Source organism: Pelecanus crispus, chromosome W (assembly GCF_030463565.1).
Source record: "Pelecanus crispus isolate bPelCri1 chromosome W, bPelCri1.pri, whole genome shotgun sequence".
NCBI classification, from domain to species: domain Eukaryota; kingdom Metazoa; phylum Chordata; class Aves; order Pelecaniformes; family Pelecanidae; genus Pelecanus; species Pelecanus crispus.
In genome coordinates this window covers 15,809,261-15,829,603 of record NC_134675.1, presented here as the reverse complement: position 1 = coordinate 15,829,603, position 20,343 = coordinate 15,809,261, and the positions used below count along the sequence as shown (strand labels likewise).

The 20,343-nt window shown below is 44.9% G+C and overlaps 1 pseudogene; it reads left to right on the top strand.

Annotated features, from left to right (window-relative positions):
- LOC104031735 (chondroitin sulfate proteoglycan 4-like) overlaps positions 1-20,343 on the top strand; it is a 105,445-nt pseudogene that overhangs the window by 21,872 nt on the left and 63,230 nt on the right.

Here is a 20,343-nt window from a genome sequence, read left to right as displayed (position 1 = left end):
GTTATGGTTCATGTGGGTGATGTCAACTTCCCTTTCAGGCTGTGAAGGAATTCAACTTTAACCATTGACTCTTTTCTGCCAGTGGCCATAGCTAGAGACTGGGTTATTTGTGCTGTAGCTACAGAGAGAATGTGTGGGCAATAAAAAAAGAAGTCAGGGCAGCTTCATGCATCCTTAAGGGGCAGTGCCAGGAAGCTGCAGGAATGAAGATCCCAGCGGGGTTCCAGCCTGAGGAAGAGGTGGGGCTTTACAGGGCAATAGCTGCTTTTCTCCTGCTCCAGCTTTATTATGTTACATCAGCTGAAAGGAGAAGAAAGGAGGCGCTAAAGAAGGAATAAACCAGTTTTGGAGAAGGAGATGGAAGAGGGTTGTATAGTAAATTTGAAATGTAAAATTGCCCAGGTCATGTGTCAGATCATGCAGCTGCTCTGGCTCTGCCATCTGCTCAGCCTCATGGCCTCCAATGTTTAAGAAAGTACTTTTGACATTTCACTTCTTTTCCTTTCTCAGTCTGCGATTTTCTTTCCTCCTTCATCTTGGACTGTTGCTGGAAGTATACTTGTTACTCTCATCTTCTTGCTCCCAGCCTTGTCCTGGGGCCTTTCCTTATCTGGTTGCTGTCATTAGGCTTCTTACCCCTGTCCTCTTCAGCGGTTCTGCCTTTCGTCTTCAGTCTTCTAGTGTATGATAGCTTCTTTGGATCCTCCTGGGAAGTACCCCCATTTCATGTTCTCTGTAGCCTGGCTTCTACTCTTCCTACTCACTCAAGTCCTTTCCAAGGGGAAGAGCAGCATCTTCATGGCTGAAGCAGCTTTTCCATCCCCTGGCTACTCCTCATGGTACCACAGATCTTTTGCGCCTGTACATGGCAGTGACTCTCCATCCTCAGGGTCTTTTGTACTGCCAAAGAAAGTACTACCATACTTTGCTTTTATGCCTCTAACATTAGACCTCATAAAATATTCCCTTCATCTTTTCTCAGTCTTGTGGGTTACATTATGTTGTTTATTCTGTGCTGTGAGTTGCAAATCTGCCTCTTTGTTCTCATGTTTTCCCCTTAAATTTTGTGTTTGTTTCCTCTATAATCCCCGATTGTTCTGTCACCAGCATAAACACAGAACCAGAACATAACTTTCCTTTTCTGTTACTCTTCTTTCAGTGTGAGAATTCCTTCCCTTTTCCACCCTCTCTTCACTCCAGGGTGCTCCCATCCTGCTTTCGCAGGATGGGTTCGGCCCTTAAACCCTGCCAGTGTTTTCGGTAGGGCAGTACTGAATTGAACTCCTGTTGGTTCTGAAGCCTCAGTGTCTTTTCAGTGCAGTTTTTACAGTCCTCTTTCTAGTGTCCTTTTTCTCAACTCTGATCAGATGTGCCTTTAAAAATTAATTGTGATAAAATAATACATGCTCCACCCAAGCAGCACTTCAGGATTTAGTTCTGTTCCTGACTCTGCCAATGACAAAATGTCTGATTGTGTCAATCAGACAGTTGCCCTGCATTAGCCAAAAAAGCAAATGAAGCTAAGGAAGCCTTTTTCTCCCAACCTGAGGCAAATAGTAGACTACTCAATGCCTTTTTAAATGCACAACTACTTGTGCATTTTTATCAAGAGAAAACATCAGAGCATCACAATAACCCCATGCAACACTACAGGCTTGGGACATTAATGTATATATTCATATGATAAAATGTTAATGGACAATAAGTCATCACTCTCTTCATCTTCCCTCACTTTCCTCCTTAAGTTGTCTCTGCACTAAAGCTGACAAAATATTGACAGGCATTAGACAGCTGGCATACAGAGTCCTGCCAGTTTATTGTGCATTCTCATATATGATCCTATATGTCTACACAACAAAAATGAAGATGCAACCATGATATATGCTAAAACTGTGCTGTCTTCATCTAGCCACAGTAAAGTCACAGTGACATGTGCTTTAGCTCCTGATAGCAGTGTGTGCACCTGGGGCTGAAGGGGTATTTTTACTTTGGCCACTAATATATGTCAAAAAGTGTCACCACGTTTCCACTGCCTTGGTTACCCACAAGAATGGGCTCAAACTTGAACAAGCCATAATCACATCTATTGCCTACTATCCCTTGTACCTCTTCCATCTGTTGGAGTTATTCACTTGGTATAATTTGAGAGGAGGAAAAGGATCTTCAGCCCTTTATTATGTGGTTGTTCAGTGCCATGTATGAGGCTGTAGTGTCTTGGCACTGCTGCAGTATGAGCAAAGAGGGATTAATGGCTGGCTGGCTGGGCCCAAAGAGTTGTGGTGAGTGGAATTAAATCCAGTTGGCAGCCGGTCACAAGTGGTGTTCCCCAGGGCTCAGTATTGGGGCCAGATCTGTTTAATATCTTTATCGATGATCTGGATGAGGGGATTGAGTAAGTTTGCAGACAACACCAAGTTGGGTGGGAGTGTCAATCTGCTCAAGGGTAGAAAGGCTCTACAGAGGGATCTGGACAGGCTGGATTGATGGGCTAAGGCCAACTGTATGAAATTCAACAAGGCTAAGTGCCGGGTCCTGCACTTCGGTCACAACAACCCCGTGCAACACTACAGGCTTGGGGAAGAGTGGCTGGAAAGCTGCCTGGCCGAAAAGGACCTGGGGGTGTTGGTTGACAGCCGGCTGAACATGAGCCAGCAGTGTGCCCAGGTGGCCAAGAAGGCCAACAGCATCCTGGCTTGTATCAGGAATAGTGTGGCCAGCAGGACTACGGAAGTGATCGTCCCTTTGTACTCGACACTGGTGAGGCTGCACCTCAAATACTGTGTCTAGTTTTGGGCCCCTCAGTACAAGAAAGACATTGAGGTGCTGGAGCATGTCCAAAGAAGGGCAATGAAGCTGGTGAAGGGTCTGGAGCACAGGTCTTATGAGGAGTGGCTGAGGGAACTGGGGTTGTTTAGCCTGGAGAAGAGGAGGCTGAGGGGAGCCCTTATCGCTCTCTACAACTACGTGAAAGGAGGTTGTAGTGAGGTGGGTGTTGGTCTCTTCTCCCATGTAGTTAGCGATAGGACAAGAGGAAACAGCCTCAAGTTGCACCAGGGGAGGTTTAGATTGGATATTAGGAGAAATTTCTTCACCGAAAGGGTTGTCAAGCATTGACATGATGGTTGAGTCACCATCCCTGGAGGTATTTAAAAGACATGTAGACGTGATGCTTAGGGACATGGTTTAGTGGTGGATTTGGCAGTGTTAGGTTTACGGTTGGACTCAATGATCTTAAAGGTCTTTTCCGACCTAAATGATTCTATGATAAAGCTCCTCATTCCTGGAAGCCTCCACTTTTCTGTGGATCCCTCAAGCTGTGTGTAAGGATGTGCCAATCCCATGTAGCTGTCTCTCTCTGCTTCTGACCAGCCTGATTCAGTCACTTCTCCTGCTGAAGGGTCCATGAACTGTCAGCAGGTCCAGCTGGATACCTGCATAATGACATAAGGGACCTGACTCACACCAGGAAGGGAGAAACTGTAGGATTTCCTTCTTGGAAGTCAGTAGGAGAACTGGCTGACTAAGGACTGTGGAAACTTCTTGTAGATAGGGATCAGTTGTCAACTAAGTGTAACAGCTGTGTTGTCATTTCTCATTCAGTATAACATGTATATACATATTGGTATACATTTAATTTGCTCTTTGTAAATTGCTTCTTTTCAAAAGGGAAAATATTCAATAACCTCAAGAATCAGAATACCAATACACTTTTTCTTATCTCCTATTGGTTTTCTTTGTTGGAAACACAAACTTTCCTAGACAAGAACTGGTTTTCACCCCATATGCTGCTTAGGAGCAAATCTTTCCACCTAAAAACTTAGTTCTGCATTAGATGTCTTACCTCAGAAGATATATGGTTTCTTTAGGGATAGCAGCAATAAAAAATAATCCTGGAGCAAACACCTAAACGCTGGAGGGGGTATGGAAGTTCAGGTACATTGTTATCCTCAGTGGTTTTAATGCAGTACTTTTAGGCAGCTCCCAGCTCAGTGTACTGTTTTTGGAATTGTTTGTCTGAGGCAGTGAACCTAGGTTTGAAAAGGGGTGGGCTTGCAAACTGAAGCTCCAGACCTTATATTTTGAAAATGAGTTTATTCCCAGCATAGCTCTTTCTTCAGGACAAATAATGATACGAAAGAATTCGTATGTTTTATTTGGAGACTAATGTGGGAAATACCAAAGTATTCAGGGTCAAACAGCAGCATGATGGTATAGGATACAGCATAACGGTCCCGTGCAACTCGCTAGGACAGGTGGGCAAATGCAAGCAGAACAGAGCAAAGCCAGGACTGGCACCTGGGCTTCCTTCCACACACTCTCAGTTCTGCCAGCCAGCACAGCCTAGCTGCTCTCTGGGGAATGAACACTGCAAACTGCCTAATTTTAATGCATTTCCCAAGCTGTGGGGAGGAGGCTGTGACCAGTGACAAGACAGTGTCCTTTCCTGCCAAAGCCCAAGTCCTCAGGAAAAATATTTGTTAACCACTTAAGAAATTTTGTAAAAGCAAGGGATGAAAACAAATGCTTTATTTAATGAGTTCTACAAACATTATAAAAGCTGTTACTGGGCCAGTGTTATTTAGCTAATTCTGTTACCACTAGTGTTGAACCTCTTTTTCTTTTTTTTTTCTAGCATTACTCCATCTCACCTTACTCATTTTACATATTAACTGAATTCATTAGTGGAGCAGAGATTTGAGCCAGCTGGATTTCACTCAAACTGGATTACTTCACAGGGACATGCAAGCCATCAGACAGGCTAAAGTAAACACTTTGTTGGGTCATAGTCTTCCTACAGCCCAGCCTATTTAAAATCCTGTATGAGATCACTGAAATCTCTAAGTAGATTACATGCTTACCATTGTAATGTGGGGAAATGCATCAGGAACAAAAGGTTTGCATCCAGCAGGTGGCTGCTCTCACCTCAGCCAGTCGCACTATTGGGAGCATCCCAGCCCTGCTCCTGCCCAGGTGCTGGGACGTGGCACTGGACCCTGCATGCTTTAGTCATTTAGAGCATTCCCTGTCTAAAGGCAATGTACATTTTAAATAGAAATGGCATATTCCTATTTTGGTTTTATGGACATATGTTTTATTATTTTGAAATACTTTAAGGGGTTAATCTATTTCCTATTCTTCTGTCAACACAAGCCAACTCTCAAAGGTGTTTATGACAAAATACCTGTGAATCCAACCCTTGTGGTAAATGGAAAGCTGTCAACGCTGTATTAGCAAAGAGTATTATCATCACAGATGCTAATCCTGCCAAAGCAGGGTGTTCAGTTATCTCTGCTTGCCCCTGCGACCCCTCCGAGTTCAGCAGAGCCCCTCACGAGGTGCCATCCTGCTTAACCGGCTGCTGGCCTGGGCTCCCCACTCCAGCAGGGAAAGCCCTGTCCCGGCCCTCCCACTGCACCAACAACTGTGAGTGAATTCATGTGAATCGTTAACCTAATTTGCTAAATTGTCCATAAATAATTTGCACTAGCTGCACATTTCTCAACACCACACCTCAGTATCTATGGAGCTGCTGTCTGCTGTGGCATGGAGAGGGTCTGAAAGCCTCTGCTCCATGCAGGGCTCGCATGGCCACAGATGGGAGTTGCTTCTTTGTTTCTGGCTGGGGAACAGATGTGCTGCAGCCCAACTGGGAGTGTTTAGTGGTAGCTCTGATTCTCATTTTCCTACCTCCAGGGCTGCCAAGGCAGCAGCTTCTTTGTATAGCAGAAACACAAATTATGTATTTATGTTTCAGCCATCCTGGATATTCAAAACACCATACTGATATTTACTAAGAAAAGATTCTTATTAATACATATTAAAATAATTGTAAGAATTAATCTCTTCCCCCCCCCCCCCCCCCTAATTGCAGAGAGCTACAGTTTGGGGAAACCTGGAGCAATGAGAAGAGAGGTAAAAGGTCTGCTTAGAGCTCACTGGAGGAACTTCATGGAATAACATTGCTCTGAAATGTGTGATTGCAACAAAATGGAACACAGTACACGGGCATTGTTTAAAAACAGAAAAATGTAATGTTTTCATTGTCTTTTGGAACAGCTTTTAAAAAAGTATATTATGCTTTGGAATTTTACTAGGAAGAAACTGAATTTTTTGGCTTTTATCCAGCTTAAAATGAAGTCAAACTTCAAAATGTGAAACACTTTTTTGAACTAGAATATCCTTTCTTCACATGGCCATTGTTTTACTGTCCATGTCCTACTTATGTTGCAAGAACAGGATGTGAAGGCAGTTGCAAGCTAAGTTTTTGTTAGCAGTCAGACTCAAGGAGACTTTATTCTTCCATACATTTAAATTTTCTAATCCTCCTCTTCTATTATTTTTTCCAGCTGCTGAGAGATTTTCTACTGATTTCCTGTTGGGAGGTAAATTCCTCTTAAATGTGGAAAGGAGGCAAGTCAGAATGGGAAGCCAATGCCAGATTAAAGAAAAAGTGTCTTGTCAGTATTACACGTATGGCAGGGAAGGAGCACAATTCTTCATAAACAGCAGCTCTAGAGGAGACACTGTGTCAAGTTCTATTCTTCAAAAATTATGAGTTTCCATGTGGGATTACAAAGGACAACACAAATTTGGCTAATCTTTCTTCTGCATGAAATCCTTCAGATTCGGCCATTGTACGGTCCCAGCCTTGTGTTACAATCTTGATTACATTTTGATAGGCAAAGATATGTCATAGAGCCCCACCCTACTTTTCTCCCTTTCTGAAATATTCCTTGTAAAGGATCTCTGCTCAAATCCTTTGTAACTGAAACAATTAGAAACAAAGATTCCTCTGGCTCTTTTATCAGATTGCACTGCATGATAAGATATGATTTAAAGCACACCTATTTTTGCATCTGTTTTACTCATCTCACCTGTCAGCTTACTGCTGTTTACATTGGCCACTGCAATCAACATAAAATGCAAAGTGAAGATGTGCCCTAATTCCTTACACTAATCAAGGCAAACTCCTTGGAGAGGCTCCAACTCCTTGTGTCTTTCATTTAGTGCTCAAACATTTTCTTGTCTTTTTCTGCCCAGGTTTTCAACTTTGCTTTGGGGCATCTGTGCACCACCCCACTGTTGCTACAGAGCTGCTGCATTGGTGGTGCTGTAAGTCACACAAGGAGCCCTCCACTTTCCCACTCTCCATCCTCACATGGCATCCCTGCGCACAGGGTATAGATGCTGTAGGAGCCTCTGTTGCAGCAGCATTCCTGGGTGCTTTTAGCAATTGCTGTAGCTTATAGTAGCAGCAAAGAGCAGTTAAATCTTTAGAGATACTCTGATGTGTAGAGTTGGATTATCCAAGATGAAGGCAAATGACTGCACTACACATCTGGGTTTATGCGATGGTGTCCTGGTTTCGGCTGGGATAGAGTTAATTTTCTTCCTAGTAGCAGGCATAGTGCTGTGTTTTGGATTTAGGATGAGAAGAATGTTGATAACACACTGATGTTTTAGTTGTTGCTAAGTACTGCTTATGCTAGTCAAGGACTTTGCAGCTTCCCATGCTCTGCCAGGTACACAAGAAACTGGGAGGGGGCACAGCCAGAATAGTTGATGCAAACTGACCAAAGGGCTATTGGCCGGGGGGCAATGATCGCTGCTCGGGAACTGGCTGGGTATCATCAGCAGGTGGTGAGCAATTGCATTGTGCATCACTTATTTTGTATTATATTATTATTATTATTATTTTCCCTTCCTTTTCTGTCCTATTAAACTGTCTTTATCTCAACCCATGGGTTTTACTTTTTTTTTCCAATTCTTTCCCCCATCCCACTGGGGAGGGCGAGAGTGAGCGAACAGCTGTGTGGTGTTTAGCTGCCTGCTGGGTTAAACCACAACCAGATGGGATACCGTGTCTGATTGTGTTTACACAAGTTACATCCTAAATATGCTTGCAGGCTTTTTGTATGCTAGAGGTGGCTCTACTGAAATTAATCTGTCCCCTACATCTTTTAAAATCTCTCTATATAGACTTGATTTGATAGGACACATGCACTTTTAATCTGCTCTGAAACAGTCCAGATTCCTTGCCAGACTGTCGTCTTGTTTGTACTCTTTTTGCTGGTATTGCTTCTGTTGCATTAAGGGGTTTTGGAAGATTCAGTTGCATTATCCCAAATGACAAATGACAGTGGGCAAGGTGCCTTCCTCACCTTCCCATATTATTGCAGCTACTATAGATTGCATCCACAGTTGAGCTTGGATACAACTAAGAGCTAGAGAAACATTATTTTGGGCAGCACCGAGTGCATCTGCAATCAACTGGTGGTCTTTCTTATTTACCTCTCCCCACTGAGGCAATATATCTGATGAGAGCCATTGGTTAGTTCCCAGAGCTGAAAGAGAAGATTGTAAGGGGTGTTTCAATGCATTTAAGTCACTGGTTGCTGTGGCTAATTTATTAGCAAGTACTTCAGCATCTATGCTGTTTAAGACTCCCAATCCCATTCCTAAGACACCAGTCACATCTCTCTTTGATCATTTTGGAGAGATGAGAGTTCATTTGTGTAACCATGCCAACCATCCTGCGTAAGATGTGCTCAGGAATGGTGAACAGGTAGGTTTAATTGCAGAGATATTAGTCTGCATTGCTAATTCCACTCATTTGAGGGAGTATGACGGATTAAACAGCACTTGTTGCTGACCTGTATTTTTAATTATGTAAGGGCCTGTGTTGAAGATGAAAGGAGTTAGACTAATGGGAGGCCGAGTCGGTACATTTTCAGACATTTGTGGGGGCAGAGGCTCCTTATCCTTTGCAATTGGCGCAGATGTTGCTGTATCAATCATAAATTCAAATAGTAATTTGGTGCCTCTGTAACCCCAAAGACAGTACACAATCATAGGTTTGGTAAAGGTAAGGTTGTACCAGCAATCTGAATTTGGTTCAGTATAAACTGTTTTAATTTCAGTTGGCCTATTGTAAGTAGACCCATTCATTATTCGGCAGCTAATTTGTATTGTCTGTCCTGGAATGGCTTGAAGTTTAGCCATCCGAAGAGAGTCATTCCAACTCCATCTCTGGAATATACCACATTTCCATGTATAACTAGAGTGGAGAGATTTAAGTTCCTTTTGTTTTGTAGTGTTCCAGTGGGGGTAAGTGATAGATCTTTGATCACAGGCTAAGAGGAGCAGTGTTGCTAGGGCTTGGAATAGTAACATAAACACAGCATTTCCATTCACCATCCTGCGGGGTGCTGCAAAAGAGAGAGAAGGGAGAAAAACTGTTTTGGCGGGGAGAGTCTGAACTGGTTACCCCTTTTATGATACAGGATAAATCCACCTAGTAGTAATTCTATGTTTTTTACCACTGTTATCAGTAGCTTCCCAAGCAAGTGTGCCACGAGGTTTAGTCAGAGTCATAGGCACATTTCTAGTGCTGCCATCCATGGGTGTGCAGCTGCTTGTAGTGTGGCTGTTAAGGTTGCAATATTAGGGCGTGCAGGGGCTGCATGGAGTAAACGCACTGTAGCCTCCCAATCTTTATCAGGGTTAGGATTAATATTTGAACCAAAGGACCATATACTACCATCTGGGGGATGCCAGGTTCAGCCATTCAAAACATCAAAGCCCAAAATATTTTCATTATGATTTTTCACTGCAAAGTGGGTAGACATCATGCATTTTTCACCCGGGAGCCATAAATTAACTTTTGCAGTTTGACGAATAGCACTTGCTCCGTTCACTCCAGTAATTTTAACTCTTTGCCGTCCGGGTCGTATACCCAGCTTCTCAGAAATTTGTGCTCCCGTGTCTATTAGGAATTTTATTAATTGTTGTAACCCTAGGTTGACGATTAATGGGTTAATTTGTCTGATGCTATGACCAGGATTTTCAGTTTCAACAGATGGATCACCCCATCCCATTTCTCGCCCATGATTTATGACGTCTGATATGGGAACGTCAAGAGGGCCACGATCATACATAGCCTGGATACAGGCAGCTTTTGTAATAGCTGTGGAGAGTTCATTTAGGGATTTAATAAGTATTTGGGTATGATTCCTTACTCCACCCCGAGGTCCAGTAGTTTTTTCTGGTTTTATAATGGACCTAGCTACATATCTAGGGGCATTTGCTACAAACATCTTGAGACAATCAGGGAGACCACGAATAAGAGGAGTTAATCGTGCCGGGTTGATAGGGGCTAACATCGGGGATTTCCTTAACTCATCTCTTTCATATATTGCTTGTATGCAGGCTGCTTTCTGCACTGCTGCAGCCAGGTCAGAATAGCCTGTGGCTTTAATCTCCAGGGGTTCTCCTCTCTCCTGAGGATCTATACCACCTGCCAGTATGCAGCTTGTGCAGTTAAGGAATAATTATGCTCCCCTGGCATGGTAGTTAAAAATACTCCTGGTCCCCAAAAGCCTCCTGCTTCTTCTTCACTTAACATAATCCGATCTCCTCCTTCAAGAGAAACTCGACACACATACTTGACTTCCGATTCTCCTGACCGCCTTGAGAATTTCTCCTGTATTTTAATCAACTCTGCTGGTGACCATGGGATTGTTCACACAGTAGTGCGGGTTTCATCACCATCACCATCAACAGCGGTCTCAGTTTTAACCAAAGGTCGTAAAGAAACCAACTGAGGCTCAGGATCGGAGGTCCCTTCGACCTCATCATCATCACTGTCAAACCAAATATCACCATCCCAAGTTTCAGAGCTTGCACTATGCATCAATCTGCAAATCTGCTTAACCGGAACAGAAGGTTGATCTAACAGCCGATTAACCCTTTCCAGCAATTGTTTAAGATGATTATTCTCATTCACGAGTTTATCAACTTGGGTTCCTAGCATTTTTCCTGTCTCCCTCTCAAAAACCAATGATGACGTCAATACCTCATTTTCCAATTTTAAGGCTGTATATTCTACATCAGAAACTAGTTTGGGAGCAGGGGTTTCTTTAGCCTCTTGCTGAGCACAAGACAAACAACCTCCTAACACTGCACAAATCACACCTTTACCCTTTTTCACTCCAAACTTCTGCACTGCCTGACACTGCTCAATACGTTCTACCACTTTCTCTTCATCCTTCCAAAATTTCTGAGCGCACTCCTTCCAAAATTTCTGAGCGCACTCCTTCCAAAATTTCTGAGCCCACTCCTTCCCAGCCTGGGAAGGCGCACATTTGAATCTTTGCAGCAGTTTATCCATGGTAATCCTGCCGACTACGCCAATTTTTCTGTTGCGTCAAGAGAGGCTTTGGAAGGTACCCAATTTATCATTATAAGTCCGGTCGCGTTCAGTACACTGAACTATCACGATTGCGGATTCACAAATAACGTAGGCACCTTTCATCTAGTTGTGCTGCATGAACTACCACGGCCACACTTAAAGCATCTGGTCGCGTTCAATGACCACTATCACACTAGACCAATAAATCAAAGCAATTTATTAAAGCAACAGACACACAGGTTCTTTGGATTACCGGCGATAAATTCACTGACTGCAAGGCACATGCAAATACCAAAGCATGGATAACACAGATGCATCAAAAGACATAAAAGTGACTCTATAGAGGTTTCTAAGTTTCCTGGGGAGGCACTTGGTATGACCAAGTGTTAGATTCTTACCCAAAGGCGTCCCGATGGGGGGGAAGAAAGGCTCAGCCCGTCGACTGATCCCAGAGGTCAGAGTAGTGCACGATGGTATCTTCCCTAACATCCCCTCTCTCTTAGGCTAATTTTTTACACATCAGGTGGAGCTTGAGGGAGTCTAGTCATACATACTTTTGTTACGATTGGTGTAAAACTTTCTCGCTTCATTTTAAAGGTACAGGCTCGGAAAAATTCAGAGCGCAGGCTCAGTGAGGAGTGGTCTCACCTTAGAGGCGGGTAGGTTTTGGGATGGAGGTGTGTTTTGGTATTATAATGATATTATAATGAGCAAAGTTTACCAAAAGGACAGCATTTTGTCAAAACCATGACAGTTTGTTGGCTCAGGGTATCAATTATGCAGCTTATCGGTGCCATGGTCCTCTTCTGAGTCCCTTATCTCAGAGCTGGGCCGTGGTGTCTCCACACCACTCCTCCCTCTGGGCAACTCCCCTTAGAGCCAGTGCACCAGGCTCCCCTGATGTTGCCGACATCCAAGGTTGCAGGCTTAGGGAACTCCCTGTGGGATAGATTCTTTGCATCCAGCTGCATTCCACCCGGAAAGCTTCTTCAATGCTGTGCCTTTCTTGAAATCGTAAATCTAAGTTTAATGTCTAAGTCACCTCCAGCAATTACTCCACACTTACTCTTTAAGGTAATATAAAAAGTTCATTCAGGAACAAATGCCAATGTCATTTCCTTTTGAAAAGGAATATTAATTTCTTCTGTTTAGAAATGGGAGGCACCTAAAGCGCTTCCACATAGGGCAGTAGGAGAACAGCTGTGCTCTTGAAGCATTCCACTGTGAGGATCGTCTTTGCTTTGGCAAAGGATCTGGGCTTTGGCACAGCCAGATGGTTACTTGACTCTTCCAATATAAGTATTAGTTAACAAAAGCCTAAGCAAGGGTTAGGCAACCCTTCCCGCTCCACTCTTTCCTTCCAACCCTTTAACTCCTATCCCAAACCAAAGCCTCACTAGACTTTGAGACAAACATCTGTGATGATACTGAGTGAGTGCACTTGGGCCAAAATTTAAAATCTAAGGCATCTTCAATTAGACTCCAAAATGCCTATCAGAATACCTATATAATAGCCAAATTCAAAAAGGTAAAGAGCATACTATAGCTATAGTTATTTTAGGAGAATTTCAGGCACAAGCCTGCCTGTGAGAGCAAAGTGAGAGATAGGTGTCCTGGTTTCGGCTGGGATAGAGTTAATTTTCTTCCTAGTAGCAGGCACAGTGCTGTGTTTTGGATTTAGTAGGAGAAGAATGTTGATAACACACTGATGTTTTTAGTTGTTGCTAAGTAGTGCTTATGCTAGTCAAGGACTTGTCAGCTTCCCATGCTCTGCCAGGTACACAAGAAACTGGGAGGGGGCACAGCCAGAATAGTTGATCCAAACTGACCAAAGGGCTATTCCATACCATATGATGTCATGCTCAGTATATAAACTGGGGGGGGTTGGCCGGGGAGCAGCGATCGCTACTCAGGAACTGTCTGGGTATCGGTCGGCGGGTGGTGAGCAATTGCATTGTGCATCACTTGCTTTGTACATTATTATTACTATTATTATTATATTGTTATTATTGTTATTTTACTTTATTTTATTTCAATTATTAAACTGTTCTTATCTCAACCCAGGAGTGTTTCTCACTCTTACTCCTCCAATTCTCTCCCCCATCCCATCGGGGTAGGGGGAGTGAGCGAGCGGCTGCGTGGTGCTTAGTTGCTGGCTGGGGCTAAACCAAGACAGTCCTTTTTGGCGCCCAATGTGGGGCTCGAAGGGTTTGAGATAACAACAGATTAACCAGAGTGTATTAAGGAATCTGTTAACAGTTGCCGGTCATGATATTAGTTCATCTGATCTGTACCATGTTCTTTTCTTGGCTGTGCATGTTAAAGCTTGGTGTTGCTCTGTGCAGCGCGCTATGCTCTGCAGTGATTAAGGATGTTTTGATTGGGAGGTTCCTTATCAAAATCCTGACCTTGAACATTGTTTGGTATCTGGGTTTCATAAACAAGTCATTACTGTACTTCGGGTACCACCTCATGGAGAGAGTTAGCAATTATACCTTTTCCTCGGAGAGGTTTGTTGTGGAGGAAATACAGAATGGCACCTTCACTACCTTCTTCTATAATGCTTCCTCCCTCATTACAAAACGTTTTCAGTATTTTGAACATCCCTGGGCAGTTAAGATACTTCTATTGATACTTCTTGGGAATATTGTTTCGGTTTTGACAAAGGTTAGTAAGCAATTTAAGAATATCATCCAGAGATCTGCCCCAAGGCTGGAGAGTTATGAGTGGCAGGGTGTGTGGGATCGTATGGGCAAGTACCTAGGGCAGTGGGCACCTCCCGTGTTTTGGAACTTCACCCCCGAACAAGTGCAGAATCCTGAAGAACTAGTGAAGTATTTCGAAAAAACTATGTTGTCACCCTGGCAACTCCAGAGAGACACAACTCATTGCAACATGCTGGGGACTGGCCCATGCTTATAGAGCCCTGTTCAACACTATTCAGTACCCTCAAGGGTAAGAGAGGGTCTCTGGATAGGATGACAAAACAACAGGCACTGTGGCTACTCCAACCACAGCCACGGGCACTGTGGCTACTCCAACCCCCACCACAGGTACTGCAGCCACTCCAACCCCAGTGGCAGGCACCGTGGCTAAAACAGAAAATCAACCCGCGCCGGTATCATTTGCCTCTATACAGAAGAAAAAATACACAAGAAAATCAACTCGTTTAGTAAGGGATGAAGATGAACCAGGGCCATCACGAGAACCAGAGGAGGAAGAACCCATAAATGAGATGGTAAACACCCGATCCCTATCCCTGAGTGAGCTGCGAGATATGCAAAAAGATTTCGGTCATCATCCAGGCGCGCACATCATCACCTGGCTGCTCCGATGCTGGGATAACGGGGCAAGTAGCCTGGATTTAGAGGGTAAGGAAGCCAAGCAGCTGGGATCCCTTTCCAGGGAAGGGGGCATTGACAAAGCAATTGGAAAAGGGGCAAAAACGCTCAGCCTCTGGAGGCGACTTCTGTCAAGCGTGAAGGAAAGGTATCCCTTCAAGGAGGATGTTTTATACCGCCCAAGCAAATGGACCACCGTAGAGAAGAGTATCCAGTACTTGAGGGAATTAGGCGTGCTGGAGGTGATTTATAGTGACCTGAATGATGAGCAGTTACCCAAAGATCCAGATGAAGTCAGGTGCACACGACCCATGCGGCGGAAGGTGGTACGGAGCGCACCAGCATCGTATGCCAACTCGTTGGCAATACTGGCCTGGAAAGATGACGAGGCACCAACGGTGGATGAAGTGGCTAGACGACTCCGGGAATATGAAGAAAGTCTCTCTTCCTCCCTACGGGCCTGTGTCTCGGCTGTGGAAAAACTGTCTGAAAAAATATGCCAAGAGTTCCAACAACTCAGAGAGGATCTGTCCTACTCCCCACGTGTACGGACCAGTGTCTCAGCCATTAGGAGTCAACGTGCTTCTGCTCAAGAGAGAGGATGGAGAGGATACAAACCACGGGGCACCCTGTGGTTCTACCTGCATGACCACGGAGAGGACATGAGGAAGTGGGATGGAAAACCCACCTCGACCCTAGAGGCACGGGTGCATGAGTTGCAAGGAAAAACTTTTACAAAAGGCGGTTCTCCCAGGAAAATTGCAGCTCCAGTTTCCAGTGAGCAGTTCCCCAGACAGAGGAAGAGGGCTAATTCTACTCTCGATCTTAATCAAGGGACTTTTGATTCACATTTACAAGGAGTGAACAACGAATACTATGACCAGTGTTAGAGGGGCCCTGCCTCCAGCCAGGTGGAGGAAAGGGACAACCGGGTTTACTGGACTGTGTGGATTCGATGGCCTGGAACGTCAGACCCACAGGAGTAGAAGGCTCTAGTGGACACCAGTGCACAGTGTACCCTAATGCCATCAAACTATAGAGGGGCAGAACCCATTTGTATTTCTGGAGTGACAGGGGGATCCCAACAGCTAACTGTATTGGAGGCTGAAGTGAGCCTAACTGGGAATGAGTGGCAGAAGCACCCCATTGTGACTGGCCCAGATGCTCCGTGCATCCTTGGCATAGACTACCTCAGGAGAGGGTATTTCAAGGACCCAAAAGGGTACCGGTGGGCTTTTGGTATAGCTGCTTTGGAGACAGAGGAAATTAAACAGTTGTCTCTCGGAGGACCCTTCTATTGTGGGGTTGCTGAAGGTTGAGGAACAACAGGCGCCAATCGCTACCACAACTGTGCATCGGCGGCAATATCGCACCAACCGAGACTCCCTGATTCCCATCCATAACCTGATTCTTCGCCTGGAGAGCCACGAAGTGATCAGCAAGACTCACTTACCCTTTAACAGTATCCATATGGCCAGTGCGAAAGACTAACGGGGAGTGGAGACTAACAGTGGACTATCGTGGCCTGAACGAAGTCATGCTGCTGCTGTGTGCTGCCATGCCAGACATGCTAGAACTTCAATATGAACTGGAGTCAAAGGCAGCCAAGTGGTATGCCACAATTGACATCGCTAATGCATTTTTCTCCACCCCTTGGGGCAGCAGAGTGCAGGCCCCAGTTTGCTTTCACTTGGAGGGGTGCTCAGTACACCTGGAACCGACTGCCCCAGGGGTGGAAGCACAGCCCCACCATTTGCCATGGACTGATCCAGACTGCGCTGGAACAGGGTGAAGCTCCAGAACATCTGCAGTACATTGATGACATCATTGTGTGGGGCAATACAGCAGAAGAAGTTTTTGAGAAGTGAAAGAAAATAGTCCAAATCCTTCTGAGGGCCGGTTTTGCCATAAAACAAAGTAAGGTCAAGGGACCTGCACAGGAGATCCAGTTCTTAGGAATAAAATGGCAAGGTGGACGTCGTCAGATCCCAATGGCTGTGATCCACAAAATAACAGCTATGTCCCCACCAACTAGCAAAAAGGAAACACAAGCTTTCTTAGGCATTGTGGGTTTTTGGAGAATGCATATTCCAAATTACAGTCAGATCGTAAGCCCTCTCTATCAAGCGACCCGGAAGAAGAACGATTTCAAATGGGGCCCTGAGCAACAACAAGCCTTTGAACAAATTAAACGGGAGATAGTTCATGCAGTAGCCCTTGGGCCAGTCCGGGCAGGGCAGGATATTAAAAATGTGCTCTACACCGCAGCCGGGGAGAATGGCCCTACCTGGAGCCTCTGGCAGAAAGCACCAGGGGAGACTCGAGGTCGACCCCTAGGGTGTTGGAGTCGGGGATACAGAGGATCCGAAGCCCGCTATACTCCAACTGAGAAAGAGATACTGGCAGCATATGAAGGGGTTCGAGCTGCTTCAGAAGTGGTTGGTACTGAAGCACAGCTCCTGCTGGCACCCCGACTGCCGGTGCTGGGCTGGATGTTCAAAGGGAGGGTCCCCTCTACACATCATGCAACTGATGCTACATGGAGTAAGTGGGTTGCATTGATCACACAACGGGCTCGAATAGGAAACCCCAGTCGCCCAGGAATCTTGGAAGTGATCATGGACTGGCCAGAAGGCAAAAACTTCAGAATATCACCAGAGGAGGAGGTGACACGTGCTGAAGAGGCCCCACTGTATAATAAATTACCAGCAACTGAGAAGCAATATGCCCTGTTCACTGATGGGTCCTGTCGTCTTGTGGGAAAGCATTGGAGGTGGAAAGCTGCTGTATGGAGTCCTATACGACAAGTCGCAGAAACTGCTCAAGGAGAAGGGGAGTCGAGTCAGTTTGCAGAGGTGAAAGCCATCCAGCTGGCTTTAGATATTGCTGAAAGAGAAAAGTGGCCAGTCCTTTATCTCTATACTGCCTCATGGATGGTGGCAAATGCCCTGTGGTGGTGGTTGCAGCAATGGAAGCAAAGCAACTGGCAGCGCAGAGGCAAACCCATCTGGGCTGCCGCATTATGGCAAGATATTGCTGCCCGGGTAGAGAACCTGGTTGTAAAAGTTCGTCACATAGATGCTCACGTACCCAGGAGTCGGGCTACTGAAGAACATCAAAACAACCAGCAGGTGGATCAGGCTGCTGAGACTGAAGTGGCTCAGGTGGATTTGGACTGGCAACATAAGGGTGAATTATTTATAGCTCGGTGGGGCCATGACGCCTCAGGTCATCAAGGAAGGGATGCAACATATAGATGGGCTCGTGACCGAGGGGTGGACTTAACTATGGACAGTATTGCACAGGTTATTCATGAATGTGAAACATGCACTGCAATCAAGCAAGCCAAGCAGTTCAAGTCCCTCGGGTATAGTGAACGATGGCTGAAATAGAAACATGGGGAGGCCTGGCAGATTGATTACATCACACTCCCACAGACCCGCCAAGGCAAGCGCTATGTGCTCACCATGGTGGAAACAACCACTGGATGGCTGGAAACATATCCCGTGCCCCATGCCACCGCCCGGAACACCATCCTGGGGCTTGAAAAGCAAGTCCTGTGGTGACATGGCACCCCAGAAAGAATCGAGTCAGACAACGGGACTCATTTCCGAAACAACTTCATAGACACCTGGGCCAAAGAGCATGGCATTGAGTGGGTATATCACATCCCTTATCATGCACCAGCCTCCAGGAAAATCGAGCGATACAATGGACTGTTAAGGACTACCCTGAGAGCAATGGGTGGTGGGACATTCAAACATTGGGATACACATTCAGCGAAAGCCACCTGGTTAGTCAACACCAGGGGATCTGCCAATCGAGCTGGCCCTGCCCAATCAAAACTTCTACGTACTGTAGAAGGAGATAAAGTCCCTGTAGTGCACATAAAAAATATGCTGGGGAAGACAGTCTGGGTGACCTCTCCCTCTGGCAAAGTCAAACCCATTCGTGGGACTGCTTTTGTTCAAGGACCTGGGTGCACTTTGTGGGTGATGTGAAAGGATGGGGAAGCCCAATGTGTACCTCAAGGGAATTTGATTTTGGGTGAAAATAGCCAATGAACTGAATTGTATGATATTAACTGCTATATAATACTGTGTGTTATCTCTTATTGTATGTTATCTCTTAACTGTATGTTAATGTTAAGTATATAATACTGTATGTTATGGTTGCTATATGCCACATCAATGGTATTACAGTGAGAATTGCCCAGCTTAATGAAAATGAACTTTGCTGAAACCGTGTTGGAATGAGAACTGGCTTCAGCATGCAGCAATCCAACACTGCACACCACCTCTCCTGCTCTGAAAGACAGATGAAACCCAAAGTCATGGGCTAAATGAACTCAATGGACATTTTAGAGGGATGGGCCATAGACGAAGGGAATGATATCTGTTTGTATATATCAAGACAAGATAGGGAAAGCGGTGGTGATTAATTGGAACACATTGGAAAGGGGAAGGCCTGTGCATGACGTAGATGGTATAGAATAAGGGGTGGATACTGTCCTGGTTTCGGCTGGGATAGAGTTAATTTTCTTCCTAGTAGCAGGCATAGTGCTGTGTTTTGGATTTAGTAGGAGAAGAATGCTGATAACACACTGATGTTTTAGTTGTTGCTAAGTACTGCTTATGCTAGTCAAGGACTTTTCAGCTTCCCATGCTCTGCCAGGCGCACAAGAAACTGGGAGGGGGCACAGCCAGAATAGTTGATCCTAACTGACCAAAGGGCTATTCCGTACCATATGACGTCATGCTCAGTATATAAACTGGGGGGGGGTTGGCCGGGGAGCAGCGATCGCTGCTCGGGAACTGTCTGGGTATCGGTCGGCAGGTGGTGAGCAATTGCATTGTGCATCACTTGCTTTGTATATTATTATTACTATTATTATTACATTGTTATTATTGTTATTTTACTTTATTTTATTTCAATTATTAAACTGTTCTTATCTCAACCCAGGAGTGTTTCTCACTCTTACTCCTCCAATTCTCTTCCCCATCCCATCGGGGTAGGGGGAGTGAGCGAGCAGCTGCGTGGTGCTTAGTTGCTGGCTGGGGCTAAACCACGACAATAGGCAAGAGCCAAAATGATCATCCCACCACCTCAGAAGTCCATGTATTCAGGCAGGCATTACACATCACCCCTGGAGACAGACACTAGAGGCTGTTGGGATGGGAGAAAGTAGAGGCCAGGAAGGAGCAACTCAATGTTCTGTGCCCAGGAGGATGTGTTTGGGCATCAAGATAGGCCAGCCTGTTCATTTCCTCTTCCCCAAGGAGATGAGATGTGTAGGATCCCTTTGCTTGGCTGCTGGCATTCCTTTTTCACCTCATTTTTTTCACCAGGGAACTTCTGCTTGACAAAGCTTGACTCAATCCTTGAGTTCATAAATTTTCAGACTTTAAGTCTGTTTAGGCCTATTAATGTCTTTGGGTTACAATATATATTTACGAAAGGCTTTCAGCCTTAATTTGAAGGCTTCCAAATAAACAAAAGCACAGTGATGTTCCCAAGTATACTTTTGCAATAGTTAAGATGTGCACTCGGAAATGTTTCCTGTTATTTCTAAATTTCTTCACAGTCAGCATCAAAGTTCACTCTGCCTTTTTTTCGTCACCTGTAGTCGGAAATCTCTGCTCCAGAATTTTAACCTTATAGGCCATCATCAAGCCAGAACTTGGTCATTTGTTTGTAAAGGAAAATAATTGTGGCTTATTAGTCTTCTCATAAGAGGGGGAGGTTTGATTTCCTCAAATATTCCCCCTCACCAAATCATTCTGGTTTAGGTTCCTTTCCTACTTTAACTAC